General features: G+C 46.0%; 1 non-coding gene across 1 annotated transcript; it reads left to right on the top strand.

Moving 5' to 3' along the window:
• The first annotated feature begins 14,007 nt into the window (after window positions 1-14,007).
• On the top strand, window positions 14,008-14,098 carry trnar-ucu (transfer RNA arginine (anticodon UCU)). The gene is given in 2 exon segments: window positions 14,008-14,044; window positions 14,063-14,098. It is a non-coding gene; the product is annotated as a tRNA-Arg (tRNA).
• The last annotated feature ends 428 nt before the right edge of the window (window positions 14,099-14,526 follow it).

The following is a 14,526-nucleotide window of genomic DNA, read 5'->3' as shown; positions in this document are numbered from 1 at the left end:
GCCATGTTCTTTGGGAACTCGGCTGACCGATCCTTTGTCCCCTTCACCGTTCGGTCAGATTACCTGAAGGTGCTGGGGATATGGTTTGGAAGGGCTGAGACGTGCACCAAAACCTGGAAGCAGCGAGTAGCCAGGGTACAACAGAAGCTGAGCATGTGGGAGCAGCGATCTCTCTCCATTATGGGTAAGAACCCGGTCATCAGGTGCGAGGCGCTCACATTGCTGTCCGTGGTGCAGGTCTGGCCCATACCGCATTCCTGCGCTGTGGCGATCACCTGAGCCATTTTCCGCTTCATCTGGGGATCCAAAATGATCCGAGTCCGGAGGGACACGATGTTCAAACCTCTGGATAAGGGCGGGAAAAATGTACCCAACGTCGCCTTCATCCTTATGGCTACCTTTGTGTGCGGCTACATCAAGCTGTGTGTCGAGCCCCAGTTTGCAAACTTCAAGTGTCACTACGTGCTGTGGTTCTATCTGTCCCCAGTGTTGCAAAGGATGGGCCTGGTCATATTCCCGCGGAATGCTCCATCCAGTTGGACTGTGCCATACTGCCTATCCTTCATGGAAAAGTTTCTGTGGAAAAACACCTTTGACCACCAATCCATCAGGCAGTGGTCTGCACGGAATATCCTCAAGGCCCTACGGGAAAAGGAGATTGTGGATCCTGTCGGATGGTCCCCTGGCAGAATGCCTCATCACCAGAACTTTCAAACAAGCACCAAGATGTAGCCTGGCTGATGGTGAGAAGAGCCCTCCCTGTCAGATCCTTCCTGCACACCCGAAGTCTCACCCCATCCACACGCGGCCCTCGAGGTGGCTGTGGTGGAAAAGAGACGTTGCCCACCTCTTTCTGGAATGTGTCTTTGCAAAGCAGGTGTGGAAGAGATGCAGTGGTTTTTGTCGAGGTTCATCCCAAGCAGCTCTGTAGCACAGGAGTCTGTGCTCTATGGGCTGTTCCCAGGGACGCACACCGAGATAAACATCAACTGCTGCTGGAGGACTATTAATTCGTTGAAAGACGCTCTTTGGTCTGCCCGAAACTTGCTAGTCTTCCAGCACAAAGAGTTGTCCATGACCGAATGTTGCAGACTGGCACATTCCAAGGTCCAGGACTACGTGCTGAGGGACGCACTAAAACTTGGGGCAGCCGCAGCAAAGGCTCAATGTGGAAAGACCACAGTGTAAGGTCCCCTCACCAAGCTGAACGGAGGAGCTGGATCCATGGGAAACCACTCGAACTGTAGCCAGAAAATATTTGTTTGCTGTAAAATGTACATGGCATGACAATGAAATGGAAGGGTTGTGAGGCAACTCACTCCTGTATTGAAGGAAACTGATCTCCTTTGCACTCTTTGTATTGTTTGACTTGGTGCTTTTTGGAACTGTTTTGTAATGTATTTTTTTTTTACTGATTTTTATGAATAAAGTATATTTTGGAAATTAATAAAAGAAAGTCTGGCAGAGGTAAAGGAGGGAAAGGACTGGGCAAAGGCGGAGCAAAGCGGCACCGCAAAGTGCTTCCTGATAATATCCAGGGCATCACCAAACCAGCAATCCGCCGCCTGGCTCGCCGTGGCGGGATCAAGCGGATCTCGGGTTTGATCGATGAGGAGACTCGCGGGGTGTTGAAGGTTTTCCTGGAGAATGTGATCAGGGATGCGGTCACCTACACTGAACACGCCAAGCGCAAGACGGTCACTGCCATGGATGTGGTGTACGCTCTGAAACGGCAGGGCCGCACTCTCTGCGGATTCAGCGGCTGAACAACTCGACCCTTTCCAGCAAACACAACAAAGGCTCTTCTAAGAGCCACCCACCGCCTCACAGAGAGAGCAGTGACCTAGAAACGGGAGCTGGGATAGGCTGTTTAGAACTGTCTGGAATAAGTCTGTGCTGTGTTCGAGATACAAAACTAGAATCCCCAAATTTGACATTTCATTTGCAGCAAGGATGTGCAGTGGTTTTGATTTTCTAAACGGGCTGTGTAAACAGTGCCCGAGGCTCTACAGTTAGTTATTTCCCCAGTCCACACATACCCTCAGTGAAAAGCCACATCACTCCTCCAGAATCACTCATTGTTTTCATAGAATTTCAAAATGATTTCGCTGCAATGAGGGAATCCGGGAGTTTTGCAGCAGCCGTTAAATCGGACACTGGAACCAGACCCACTTGTGATGTTATTTCCCCCGAGACGGTGTTTCCTGCACTGAAACTGACAGGGTTTGTGAAACTGATCAGTTTCAGCTCATTCATTCAGGGACCTGGAATTCCCGCAGTTTGAGCCCGCGCTATCCAGTGCCCACTTCTGATTGGTCACCCTCTTCCCATTCGTTTGTCTTAACCAATTGCCGAGCCTCGAATTAGAAAATACAGCAAATCATTGGCTTAAATTGTCATCCTGGCAGAAAGGTTGAATTCAAAAAAGCCGCCAATTTCAGTGTTGGGCAGAATCGAATTACTCAACGAATCTCAATAACGAATTGGCAGCACATTTTATACTTTCCCCGATTTTCTTTTCCATCGATTGGGGTGCTAATTCACTCGGGTGCGTTTGCTAATACTAACTGCAATCCTCAGATCCATTTAACATTTCAGTAATCCTATTAAATACAAAAGGAATTTTATGATTGAATTTCCATTGGAAGATAGTGAATTAGCACCCCGATCGATGGAAAGGAAAATCGGGCAGAGGATAAAATGTGCTGCCAATTCGTTATTGTGATTTGTTTATATAACTGACCAGGACTGACTTCACCCGAACGCAGCTACTAGCTCCAACCCCACTGACCACTCTCCCCCCTCTGCAACTCGCTTTCTCCCCTCCTCCCGACTGGCGAAATTCCGCACTCTGGCTGTTCGCTCTCCGCACCCCCACCCCCCACCCTGTCCCAGCCCAGCCCACAGCTGCTAGCTCTGGCCGTGACACTCGCTCCCACATTTCTTCACCAGGCGCCACCTGTAGAAGCAGGAGGGCCGCAAGGAGTGACAGGGCGACGTAGGAGTGAGTGGCTGAGAGGAGGGAAGCGGCACGGCCTGGAGCGAGTGGCCAGAGAGTGGGGTGGTGCGAAGCGAGGAACAACTGGCCAGGGGAGTGGGGGGTGGGGGAGCAGCGAGGTCTGGAGCGAGCGGCTGAGGGGGGGAATCGTCGAGGCCTGGAGTGAGTTGCCGAGGGGGGAGAGCTACAGCTTCAAAATCTCCCATTCAGCCACTTCCTCCAGCCAAGTGGTGGGGGGATGGGGTGACTAGATACCCAATGACGCTTTCTCACGCATGCACGAAGATGGATTTGTTGCAGAAATGTGATGATGTTGGCGCTGCAAAATGCGCGAGTATCTGACCGCTGAAATCCTCGAGCTGGCCGGTAACGTGGCCCGGGACAACAGGAAGACCCGCATCATCCCCAGACACCTGCAGCTGGCCGTCCGCAACAACGAGGAGCTCATCAAGCTGCTGGGAGACGTGACCATCGCTCAGGGCGGGGTGCTGCCTAATATCCAGGCCTTGCTGCTGCCCAAGAAAACCAGCGCTCAGAGCTCCCAGAAAAAGTAAAGCAGCCAAAATGTCATCTAATAAACCAAAGGCTCTTTTCAGAGCCACCCACAGTCTCTGTGAAAGGGCAGGTTACTGTCAGGAGGGAGTCAGTGATGGAGTTATTGTAACAGTGGATTGACCTGTTGCACATCTGTCCAGCTGTGTTTTTTTAATTTGCTCTGTTTTTCTGCTCACACATCTCCCCCTCTAGTTAAGTGAAGAACTGAACTACAGGGTGTAGAATCAACAATTCCCAGGATCGGGGGTGAGATTGTGCTGAGCAGCAATGAGCCTCCAGTAATGCTGCTTTCGAAATTCCAGATCAGCTCTCAGTCCAACAGGCCTTTCGTATTTTAAATATCACAACAGAGCTGAGCGGGGGTGAGCGCAGCCTCAGCTGCACCGAGTCTCAGGGGCTCTCACGACCCCAATCAGAGCTGCCAGGCCTGGCGGACGTGCAGCAAGGACCCCGGGGGAGGGAGGGTGCACCATTAAAGTGATGGTGCAGCACCTCCCCCATCCTCGCCGCCACTTCCCGGTTTCTTCTCCCGTTTATCTCAACATTAAGAAGACGCTTTTGCTCTGGACTACACTGGTTATAAAGTAAGACCCAACTTTGTCTCTGAAAGTGATGAATAGCAGCAACAACAGCAGAATCCAACCCCTGCAGTTACATGTGAACTTGCTGATGTTGCAGCAGATTGAATGACTGAGTGAATCCCTTCCCACACACATGGCAGGGGAACGGCCTCTCCCCAGAGTGAATGTGTTGGTGTTTCAGCAGATCATTACTGCTTTTCAAGCTCTTCTCACAGTCAGGACATTGAAAAGGTCTCTGATCAGTGTGAACAACTTGATGTTCAGTGAGGTTGGATGACTGAGTGAACCCCTTCCCACACACGGAGCAGGTGAATGATCTCTCCCCAGTGTGAACTCACTGGTGTTTCAGCAGGTTGACTCTGGCTGGGTTCAGTTCTACACTCACTGGTTCCTCTCTCTCTCCTCCCCTGAAGGTGCTGATTCTGACTGTATGTACGTGCTCTCTCCCCCTCCGACCCTCCCTGTCCAATGTAGTATCTCCCAGTTTTGGTGATGTGCTCTCCCTGACCTGTCTCCATTTCTCCTTCTTATACAGACTTGCCCTGACTGTCACTATTTCATAGAATCATACAGCACAGAAGGAGGCCAATCGGTCTTTTGTGCCTGTGCTGAATCTGTGAAAAAAATGATGCAATTAGTCCAACCCACTGCCTATTTCCCCATAGTCCTGGAGAAATTCACTTTTAAATATTTGTCCAATTCCTTTATGAAAGTTATAATTGAATCTGTTTCCAGCACCCTGTCAGACAATTCATTCCAAATCCGAATCAGTTACTGGGTAAAAAGATCTCTCCTCACCTCCCCTTGACATTTTTTGGCCAACAATCCCAGCTTCACCACCCTGTCCAGAGAACTGAAACCCCTCATCTCTGGTATCATTCTCGTAAATCTCCTCCGAACTGTCTCAAAAGCTTTGATGTCCTTTCTGAAACCTGGTGCCCAGAACAGGACACATTACTGCAGCTGAGATCGAGCCAGCGACGCCCACATCCCACGAACGGATAAAAAAACGCTCCCTGCCAAATCCCCAATTCTTATTCATTTTGAGACGATCCCTGCCCAATCCCCAATTCCTATCCATTTCCAGACGCTCTCTGACCAGTTGACCTTGCTGGCGGGCAGTTTCGGGACGCCTCACAGGGAAAAGCTTCACCGCCACCCGCAGGGACACAAACGGGATTGTTCCATCCTATTGTGGCTTTGACGCCCTGCTCCAGCTGTGTGCACCCGCTACGGGCGCGGTCTCCCTGCACTTTGTGAATATTCCGCTCCAGCTGCAGATGGAGCTCAGCCACTACCGCGCCTGCTCCTTATCAGAGACAAGGCAAATTCTGGAGCGCAGAGCATTCTGGGTACCACAACTGTCATTAATGCCAATCTCTGACATGATAATCAGGTTTTATTTCCTACATTTCATTTCCTGGTATGTTAGTGCGTGTTTTCTTTTGTACCTGTCAGTGCCTGGGAGGAGAGAGTCAGCTTCACTTTGTAGCCGTGAATTTCTGGTGTGAGAATGTGGGTTTTTACTCTGTATGTTTCAGTTTTTGGTTTGTGACTGTTTCTGCTATTGCTATGTGAGTTAACTTTGTGGAAAGAGATGCAGTGGTTTTTGTCGATGTTCATCCCAAGCAGCTCTGTAGCACAGGAGTCTGTGCTCTCCGGGCTATTCCCAGGGACGCACACCGAGACAAACATCAACTTCTGCTGGAGGACTATCAATTCGGTGAAAGACGCCCTTTGGTCTGCCCGAAACTTGCTGGTCTTCCAGCGAAAAGAGTTGTCCATCACCGAATGTTGCAGACTGGCACATTCCAAGGTCCAGGACTATGTGCTGATGGACGCACAAAAGCTTGGGGCAGCCGCAGCAAAGGCTCAATGGGGAAAGACCACAGTGTAAGGTCCCCCCACCAAGCTGAACTGAGGGGCTGGATCCATGGGAAACCCCTCGAACTGTATCGGAGAAATTTTGTGTGCTGTAAATGTAAAAATGTATATGGCATGACAATGAAATGGAAGGGTTGTGAGGCAACCCATGATTGTACAGAAGGTAACTGATCACCTTTGCACTGTTTGTATTCTTTGACTTGATGCTGTTTTAAACTGTTTGGGAATGTAATTTTTACAGATTTTTATGAATATAGTATATTTTGGAAATAAAAAAAATGTGAGTTTCACCACATATCTGTCAACAACATTATGTGAACATCAGCTTTTGTCCAGAACTATCAGTTTCAGATATAGAGTCATAGAGTTATACAGCACAGAAACAGGCCCTTCATCCCATTGTGTCTGTGCTGGCCATCAAGCACCTAACTATTCTAATCCCATTTTCCAGTATTTGGCCCGTAGCCTTGTATGCTATAGCATTTCAAGTGCTCATCTAAATACTTCTTAAATGTTGTGAGGGTTCCGGCCTCTACCACCTCTTCAGGGAGTGCGTTCCAGATTCCAACCCCCCTCTGGGTAAAATTTTTTTCCTCAAATCCCATCTAAACCTCCTGCCCCTTACCTTAAATCTATGCCACCTGGTTATTGACCCCTCCGCTAAGGTAAAATGTTTCTTCCTATCTAACCCATCAATGCCCCTCATAATTTTGTAAACCTCAATCTTATCTCCCCTCAGCCTTCTCTGCTCTAAGGAAAACAACCCTCGCCTTTTCAGTCTCTCTTCATAGCTGAAATGCTCCAGCCCAGGCAACATCCTGGTGACTCTCTTCTGCACCCTCTCCAGTGCAATCACATCCTTCCTATAGTGTGGTGCCCAGAACAGTACACAGTACTCCAGCTGTGGCCTAACTAGCATTTTATACAGCTCCGTCATAACCTCCCTGCTCTTATATTCTCTGCCTCGGACGATCTATATTGGCCTGTAATCTAAGGCTTTCCTCCTCACTATTTACGACACCACAAATTTTCGTGTCATGTGTGAGAAAGGGTTTGATTCTATCCCTATCAGTATCCGTTACATGCATGTGTTTTTAATCTGCACCCCCTCTATTTTATTCTCTGTACTTGTCAGCCTCTTGTAGGTGAGTCTGTGTTTTGCTCTTTATCACTCAGTCTTCGAAGTATGAGCCTGGGTTTGGACCTAATTGTCTTTGTACCTTGCAGTATGGATATTGAAGAGAGGTTTTTACACATTAACTGCCAAATCCTGATAAGTGATTTTTGGGTTTCACACAGTATCTGTCAGTTTCTTGTCTAGGACTGTTGGTTTTACTCTGTCCCTGGCATTTGCTGGTTTGTTAGTGTGGGGTTTACACTGTACCTGTCAGTTTCTCAGATGTGAGTGTTGGTTTCACTTTGTATAGAATCATAGATCACAGAATACTTACAGCACAAAAGGAGGTTTCAGCTCATCGTGCTTGTGCTGCCTCTCTGCACAAGCAACTCAGCTCATGCCACATCCTCATGTATTCAATGAAAACCTGAATTTTTTTTCCCTTCAGATAATTATCATATATCCTTTTGAAAGCTATGGTTGAATCTTCCTCCGTCACACTCTCAGGCAGTACATATCAGATCTTAACCATTTGCTGCATAAAAAAGGTTTTTCCTCATGTTGCCTTTGGTTCTTTTCCCATTCACCTTAAATCGGTGTCCTCTGCTTACTCAGCCATGAGTAATATTTCCCATTGCTTTCTCAGCACTGATGGATTGTGAGGTGGGAGACAGCCAGAAGTCCCACTGAGCCGCACTGACTCCCAGCTGAAAAAGAAATGAGATAAAGTTCAATCTTTCACAGCGAGATGCTGCAGAGAGTTAAGAGTCCCGAATGAAAGAGAGCGTTTCTCATACTGTTGTTGAATTTCATTTCTAACACTCCTTGTACTCTCTGCTAATGAAGCCTAAAAAATGGAAAAACTAAATGGCGCTCAAACTCACAACCCTGAGATTAAAAGTCCCATGATCGACAGACTGAACTGAATATGTCACTTCTACTGTACCTCTGTTTGGATGGAGGCAACTGTATGCAAGGGCAGCTTTCAAATCCTCCCATGGGTCCACACGTCAGACTAAGTTCCATGTTGTAAACTGAAGCAAAGGAAATCTGCTCACTTCCAAAACTATCAGCAAATTGAAGCTGATTAGATCAACATCATCAGAGGTCAGAACTACCTGGTGAAAGAAGACACCCTGAAGAAGAATTCACAATTATTCAAAGGCATCGACAAAGTGAAAAACAAGAAAATCAATGAGTCAATCCAAGCTAAACAGAAACACTGAAGAATTCCATTCCAGACCAGAACACAATTAGAGGCATTTTTTGTATTCAAAGCTGGGCATTAGTATTTAATAGTTGATATATAATTTTGAATATATTTGAATTTCTTTATTCATTTGGCACTGCTGAACATGAAGCAGTCTTAAATCATTTAATTTTTGTAAAATCTGACTTACCAGATTAAAATATTAGATCAAGGGAGAAATTTCAAAGATTACTGGACCAGTAATCCAGAGGCCTGGACTCAAGATCCAGTGACAGCCAGGACGTCAAGGCGGGAAACACTCCGCACTAGTCTGCAGTGAGCGATTCCATCGAAGGTAGAGCACAATCTCTTTAATATAAGAATGTATATTTTATAATAATTAATCACTCAAGACCTTCCTGGTCTCTGCATCTCAGCTGCTCTCTGGATAAGCTTGCAGAAAGTATTTCAACCTGTAAAGCAGGAGTCTAGGGAATGTATAATGATATTTTCTAGCCTTCGGGCAATATTTTAATCAATACAGTGTGGGACAACCTGTCTGGGCACAACTCCATGACTTTCTCTTTAACTAGTGACCTCACAATCACTAAAGTCAATGGTAACAATCTTCAGCTCATCACCTCCGGTACGTAGCTCTAATCTTAATGCACATTTAAACAACCTTTCAAGTCCAGTTACAGTTTTTGTTGCCTTACCTGCACAAGCTTAAAAAGTGAAAAACGGAAGCAAGTTTAACTGAACATTCTGGTGGTCAGTTCGGGCACGGGAAAATGAAAGGACTCGGACCAGGTCAGATGTGGTGCTGTCAGGCTTGGGTCGGGTTTCATTTGCTGACCCGAGCAGGCCTTTAGTTACTGTTGCAACCTTATATTCCCACTTGACAATCTGTATATTTTGTTCATTTCAATTTTGTCGACAAGCTCTTTGAATCCAGTTCCCCGGTCCTCAAGCAGGCTCAGTTTGGAAATCGATTCCGCTTTCTGGAAGGCTGAAAGCAATCGATGACCTTAAACTAAAAATGGCAACAGAGAAGGGGTCATCTGGGATTTGAACCCAGGACCTCTCACATATTAATCACTTATATACCCAAAGCGAGAATCACACCCCAAGAGCCACCGTTGGCATGGTTTTTATTCGCTCCTGTGGAATTTCACTGGCACCCACAGCCGATCATGCATTTTTTTCAGATCAAAACAATATCCTACAAAGCTGAAATAAAAACAGAAAGTGCTGGAAATACTCAGCACCTCTGACAGCATCTGTGGAGAGAGAAACAGAGTTAACATTTCAGGGTTTTCACCTTTTGTTTGAGCCATCTTTTCAGACTGCTTCTGTCCATCCAATCTCACTTTTTACTCTATCCACATTCTAAGGGTGGTGCAGTGGTGAGCACTGTAGCTTCACAACTTCAATGACCCCGATTCAGTTCTGTATACTGCCTGTGTGGAGTTTGCAAGTTGTTTATGTGGGCTTCCACAAGGTACTCTGGTTTCCTCCCACAACGAAAGACTTGTGGGTTGATAGATAAATTGACTGTTGTAAATTGGCCCCAGGGTAGGTGATAGGAGAAATGTGGGGATGTGGTAGGGAATTCTGGGTCAACATAGGATTAGTATAAATGGGTGGTTGATGGTCAGTGCAGACTCAGTGGGCCAAAGGGCCTATATCAGTGCTGTATATCTCTATAACCATTCTCTAAGCAAATGCATTTTTCATGAATTCCTCATTTCTTTTATTAATGACAATTTTATATTTCCGGCCCTTGCTTCATACGATACCACAAGTGGAATCTTGTTTCCATCAACCCGATCAAACCACTTCACTATTTCCTCATATTGCAATGTTTCTTTCACCCTGACAGACTGTGGAGTTTCTGCTGCTTGATTGCAGTTCTTGCTTCCCACCAGTAGATGTCACCTCACTTCAATATAGTGAAGTTCACAAATGTGAGAGAGACACAACAGGAAATAATTGTTCACATTATAGTGAATGTGTGGGATTTAGAAATACTAGGAGTGGAGACGAGTTATTATTGAATTTGTCAAACCAAACATATGTTATAATGTTGTGTTAAATCTGTCACTCTGTTGTCTTGATTCTGAGAGTGACATAGACTCATCGAGTCATTGGGTCATTTGTGGTATAGAAGGAGGCCATTCGCCCCATCGAGTACAGGCCAGCTCTCCATGGAGCGATCCAGTCAGTCCCACTCGTCTGCTCGATCCCCCTAGCCCTGTAAATTTATTTCCTTCAAATGCCCATCGAAATTCCTTTTGTAACCAACGATTGTCTCCACTTCCTCCGCCCTCGGGGGCAGCGAGTTACAGATCATTACCAATCACTGTGTAAAAAAGCTCTTCCGCACATTCCCCCTGCGTCTCTTGTCCAAAACCTTCAATCTGAATCCCCTAGTCCTTGTACCAATAGTTAATGGGAACAATTTTTCCTTGCCAACTTATCTAAAACTGTCATCGCCTTCGACAACTCTATCCATTCTCCCCTCAATCTCCTTTGATACAGGCAGAAAAAACCCTGTTTTTCTAACCTAACCTTGAAACTAAAACCCTCCATCCCTGGAACTATTCTGGTAAATCTCCTCTGCATCCTCTCAAGAATCCGCACATCCTTTCGAAAGATTGGTGAGCAGATCTGGATGCAACACTCCAATTGGGGCCGAACCAGAGTTCAGCATAACAACCCTGCTTTTGTACTCAATGGCTCTATTTATAAAGCCCAAGATCCCACATGCTTTGCTAACCACTCTCGCAATATGTCTTGCCAACTTCAAAGAATGATGGACATGTACTCCAGGTCCCTCTATTCCAGCACACTCTTCAGAACTGTAGCATTGAGTATATATTGCCTCTCCCTATTTCTTCTGTTAAAATGCATCACCTCACACTTGTCACTATTAAATTCCATCTGCCACCTGTCTGCCCATCCTACTAGCCGATAACTATCCTGTTTCAGGCAGTTCATATCATCCTCACTGTTTGCCACTCCTCCAAGTTTGGTGTCATCGGCATATTTTGAGATTCTACTCGATATTCCAAGATCCAAGTCATTAATCTGTAGCAAAAAAAAGCAATGGTTCTAGCACTGACCCTTGGGGAACACCACTGTCGACTATCCTCCGGTCTGACCAAGAACCATTTCATATGACTCGCTGTTTTCTGTCCTTAAACCAATTTCCTATCCAAATGGACACTGACCCTCCTAATCCATGAACCTCAATTTTGTTAACCACCCTTTTATGTGGTACTTTATAAAATGCTTTTGTAAAATCCATATAAACAACATCCACTGCATTCCCTTCATCAACTTTCTCAGATAGTTTATCAAAAAATGCAGTTAGATTCATCAAGCATGAACTTCCATTTATAAATCCATGCCCACTCTCCTTAATTAACTCAAACCTCTCCAAATGACTTGATTTTTTCCCTGACCTGTTGGTCTTGTGCTGATAGCAAGCTCACCACAGAGCATGTATTTGGCAATGTGACTGTCATTCATTTGGCCCAGTCAACAGAGCCGCCTCTGACTCAAGAGGGCAAACGTGCTGCGGATCCCTGCACGCTGGTGTACTTCCTCATTCGGCACTCTGTCCTGCCAGGAGATGCCCAATATCCATCTGAGGCAGTGGAGGTGGAAGCTGTTCAGCTGCTTTTCTTGGCTTGTATAAGTTTTTGATGCTTCTCTACTATAAAGGAGGGTGCTGAGAACACAAGCCTGGTACACATGGAGTTTTGTATTTTCGGTCAGTTTGCTGTCGGTTCACACCCGTCTTCTCAACTTTGACATGACAGCTGCAGCATTGGCAATCCTGGTGCTGATTTCAGCATCAAGGGACAGATTGCTGGTGATTGTTGATCCAAGGTATGTGAACTGTTGACAACCTCCAAAGTGAGGTTGTCAATGTTGATGGAAAGTGGAGTCTCTACGTTCAAGTCTCTACGTCCAAGTGGAGTCTTGCCAAGATGAACAGCTTGTCGTCAGCTCTGATATACAGGTGAACACCCCCATCTGAGTCACTGAAAGTGTACAATAGCAGCATGGAGAAGAATACACCAATTATAAAGGATGTGATAACTAGACAGTTAGAAAATAATGATATGATTGGGCAGAGTCAACATAGATTTATGAAAAGGAAAACAGGCTTGAAAAAACCCGTTGAGTTTTTTGAGGATGTTACCTGTAGAACAGATAAAGGAGAACCAGTGGATGCTTTGGTAATGTCCCACACAGGAGGTGAGTAAACAAAATTAGAGCACATAGGATTGGGGATAATATACTGGTGTGGATTGAGAATTGGTTAACAGACCGAAAACAGAGAGCAGGAATAACGGGCCCTCCTCAGGATGGCAGGCTGTTACTATTGGGGTACTGCAAGGATCAGTGTTGGAGCCACAGCTGTTAACAACCGAAATAAATGATTTGGATGTGGGGATTAAATGTAATATTTCCAAGTTTGCAGATGACACAACGCTAGGTGAAGTGTGAGCTGTGAGAAGGATGCAGAGAGGCTTCCAGGGAACCTGGAGAGGCTAAGTGAATGGAAACGAACATGGCAGATGGAATATAATGTGAATAAGTGTGAATAAGTGCAGTTGGCTGCCATGTGACCAGATTTGCCACAGGTGCGGCAAACTCTGGGCTGCCCAGCGCAGACCAAGAAGCCTCGATACCGATAACCCCTCCACTTCCACTTTGGTGGAATAAACAGAAAGACAGAGTATTTCTTAAATGGTGAGAGGTTGGGAAGTGTTGATGTCCAAAGGGACCTGGGTGTCCTTGTTCATGAGACACTAAAAGCTCTTGTGCAGGTGCAGCAATCAATTAGGAAGGCAAATGGTATGTTGGCCTTCACACGAGGCGTCTTGAGAACGGGAGTAAAGATGTCTTGTTGCAATTGTATAGAGCCTTGGTGAAACCGCGCTGGAGTATTGTGTATAGTTTGGTCTCCTCATCTAAGGAAGGATATACTTGCCATAGAGGGAGTGAAACAGAGGGTCACCAGACTAATCCCTGGGATGGTGGGACTGAAACTGGGCCTGTATTCCTTAAAGTTTCGAAGAATGAGAGGTGATCTCATTGAAACTTACAGGGTGTGACAGTGTGGATGTGGATAGGATGTTTGCCCTGGTTGCTGAGTCTAAAATCAGGGGACCAAGTCTCAGAATAAGGAGTAGGCCATTTAAAACTGAGATAGGGTTGAATTTCTACACTCAGATGGTGGTGAATCATTGGAATTCTCTACCCCAGAGAGCTGTGGCAGTTCAATCATTGAGCATGTTCAAGACAGAAATTGTTAGAAATCTTGATACTCATGACATCAAGGGATATGGGGATAGCACGGGAAAGGGGCAGATAGAGGTAGATGATCAGCCATGATCATCAGGCTCGATGGGCTGAATGGCCTACTCCTATGTTCCTCTTTTCCTAAGAGAGTTGGCGCCAGCGCGCAGCCCTGCTTTACCCCACTGCTGATCTTGAAAGTGTCTGATGTTGCTCCATTGTAACTGATGGAACTGTGCATGTTCTCGTGGAAAGAAGAGATGATGCCCAAGAGTTCAGGAGGGCAGCCGAGTTTCCATCGCAGTTTGAAGAGTCAGTCTCTGCTGACAAGATCAAAGGCCTTGGTGATGTCGTTCAAAGTATGTGTGGTTCTGTGGCGCAATGGATAGCGTGTTGGACTTCTAAATAATGATAAAGAAGGCATTCAAAGGTTGTGGATTCAAATCCCACCAGAGTCAGATTTTGGACCAGAGACAGAAGAGCACAACGGAACAGAGTTAACAAGTGTGTCAAAAGCACCGACTCAGAGACAGAGCGAGAGAGAGAGGAGCACGGCAGGAGCGGAGCACGGGTAAAAAAATCAAGGGGTGACATCACAATGGAGAGTGAGAGCAGGGAAACAGAGAGCCGCTGGGGTGAGTTTCCAGGATTTGGTTCTTGCTTCGGTGCAGTGGAAGGAGCTGTTTGGTGAGGATCTGGTAAGCTGTGACATCACATGCAAGCAGGTAGTTGATTGGTTTGGAAAAAGCTGCATGTTTGATGAGTATCTGGTAAGTGATTAAGGTCCATTTTAGTCCTAATGTTTAAAATAGTAAACAAACTAGTAGAAAGCTTAATAAAATATACAATAAAATAAACAATAGAATAAAATAATTAAGTAGTTAAT

This window comes from Heterodontus francisci, unplaced genomic scaffold (genome assembly GCF_036365525.1).
Source record: "Heterodontus francisci isolate sHetFra1 unplaced genomic scaffold, sHetFra1.hap1 HAP1_SCAFFOLD_61, whole genome shotgun sequence".
Classification (NCBI taxonomy): domain Eukaryota; kingdom Metazoa; phylum Chordata; class Chondrichthyes; order Heterodontiformes; family Heterodontidae; genus Heterodontus; species Heterodontus francisci.
The sequence above is the reverse complement of the archived record's forward strand: the minus strand, read 5'-3'. Positions and strand labels throughout refer to the sequence as shown.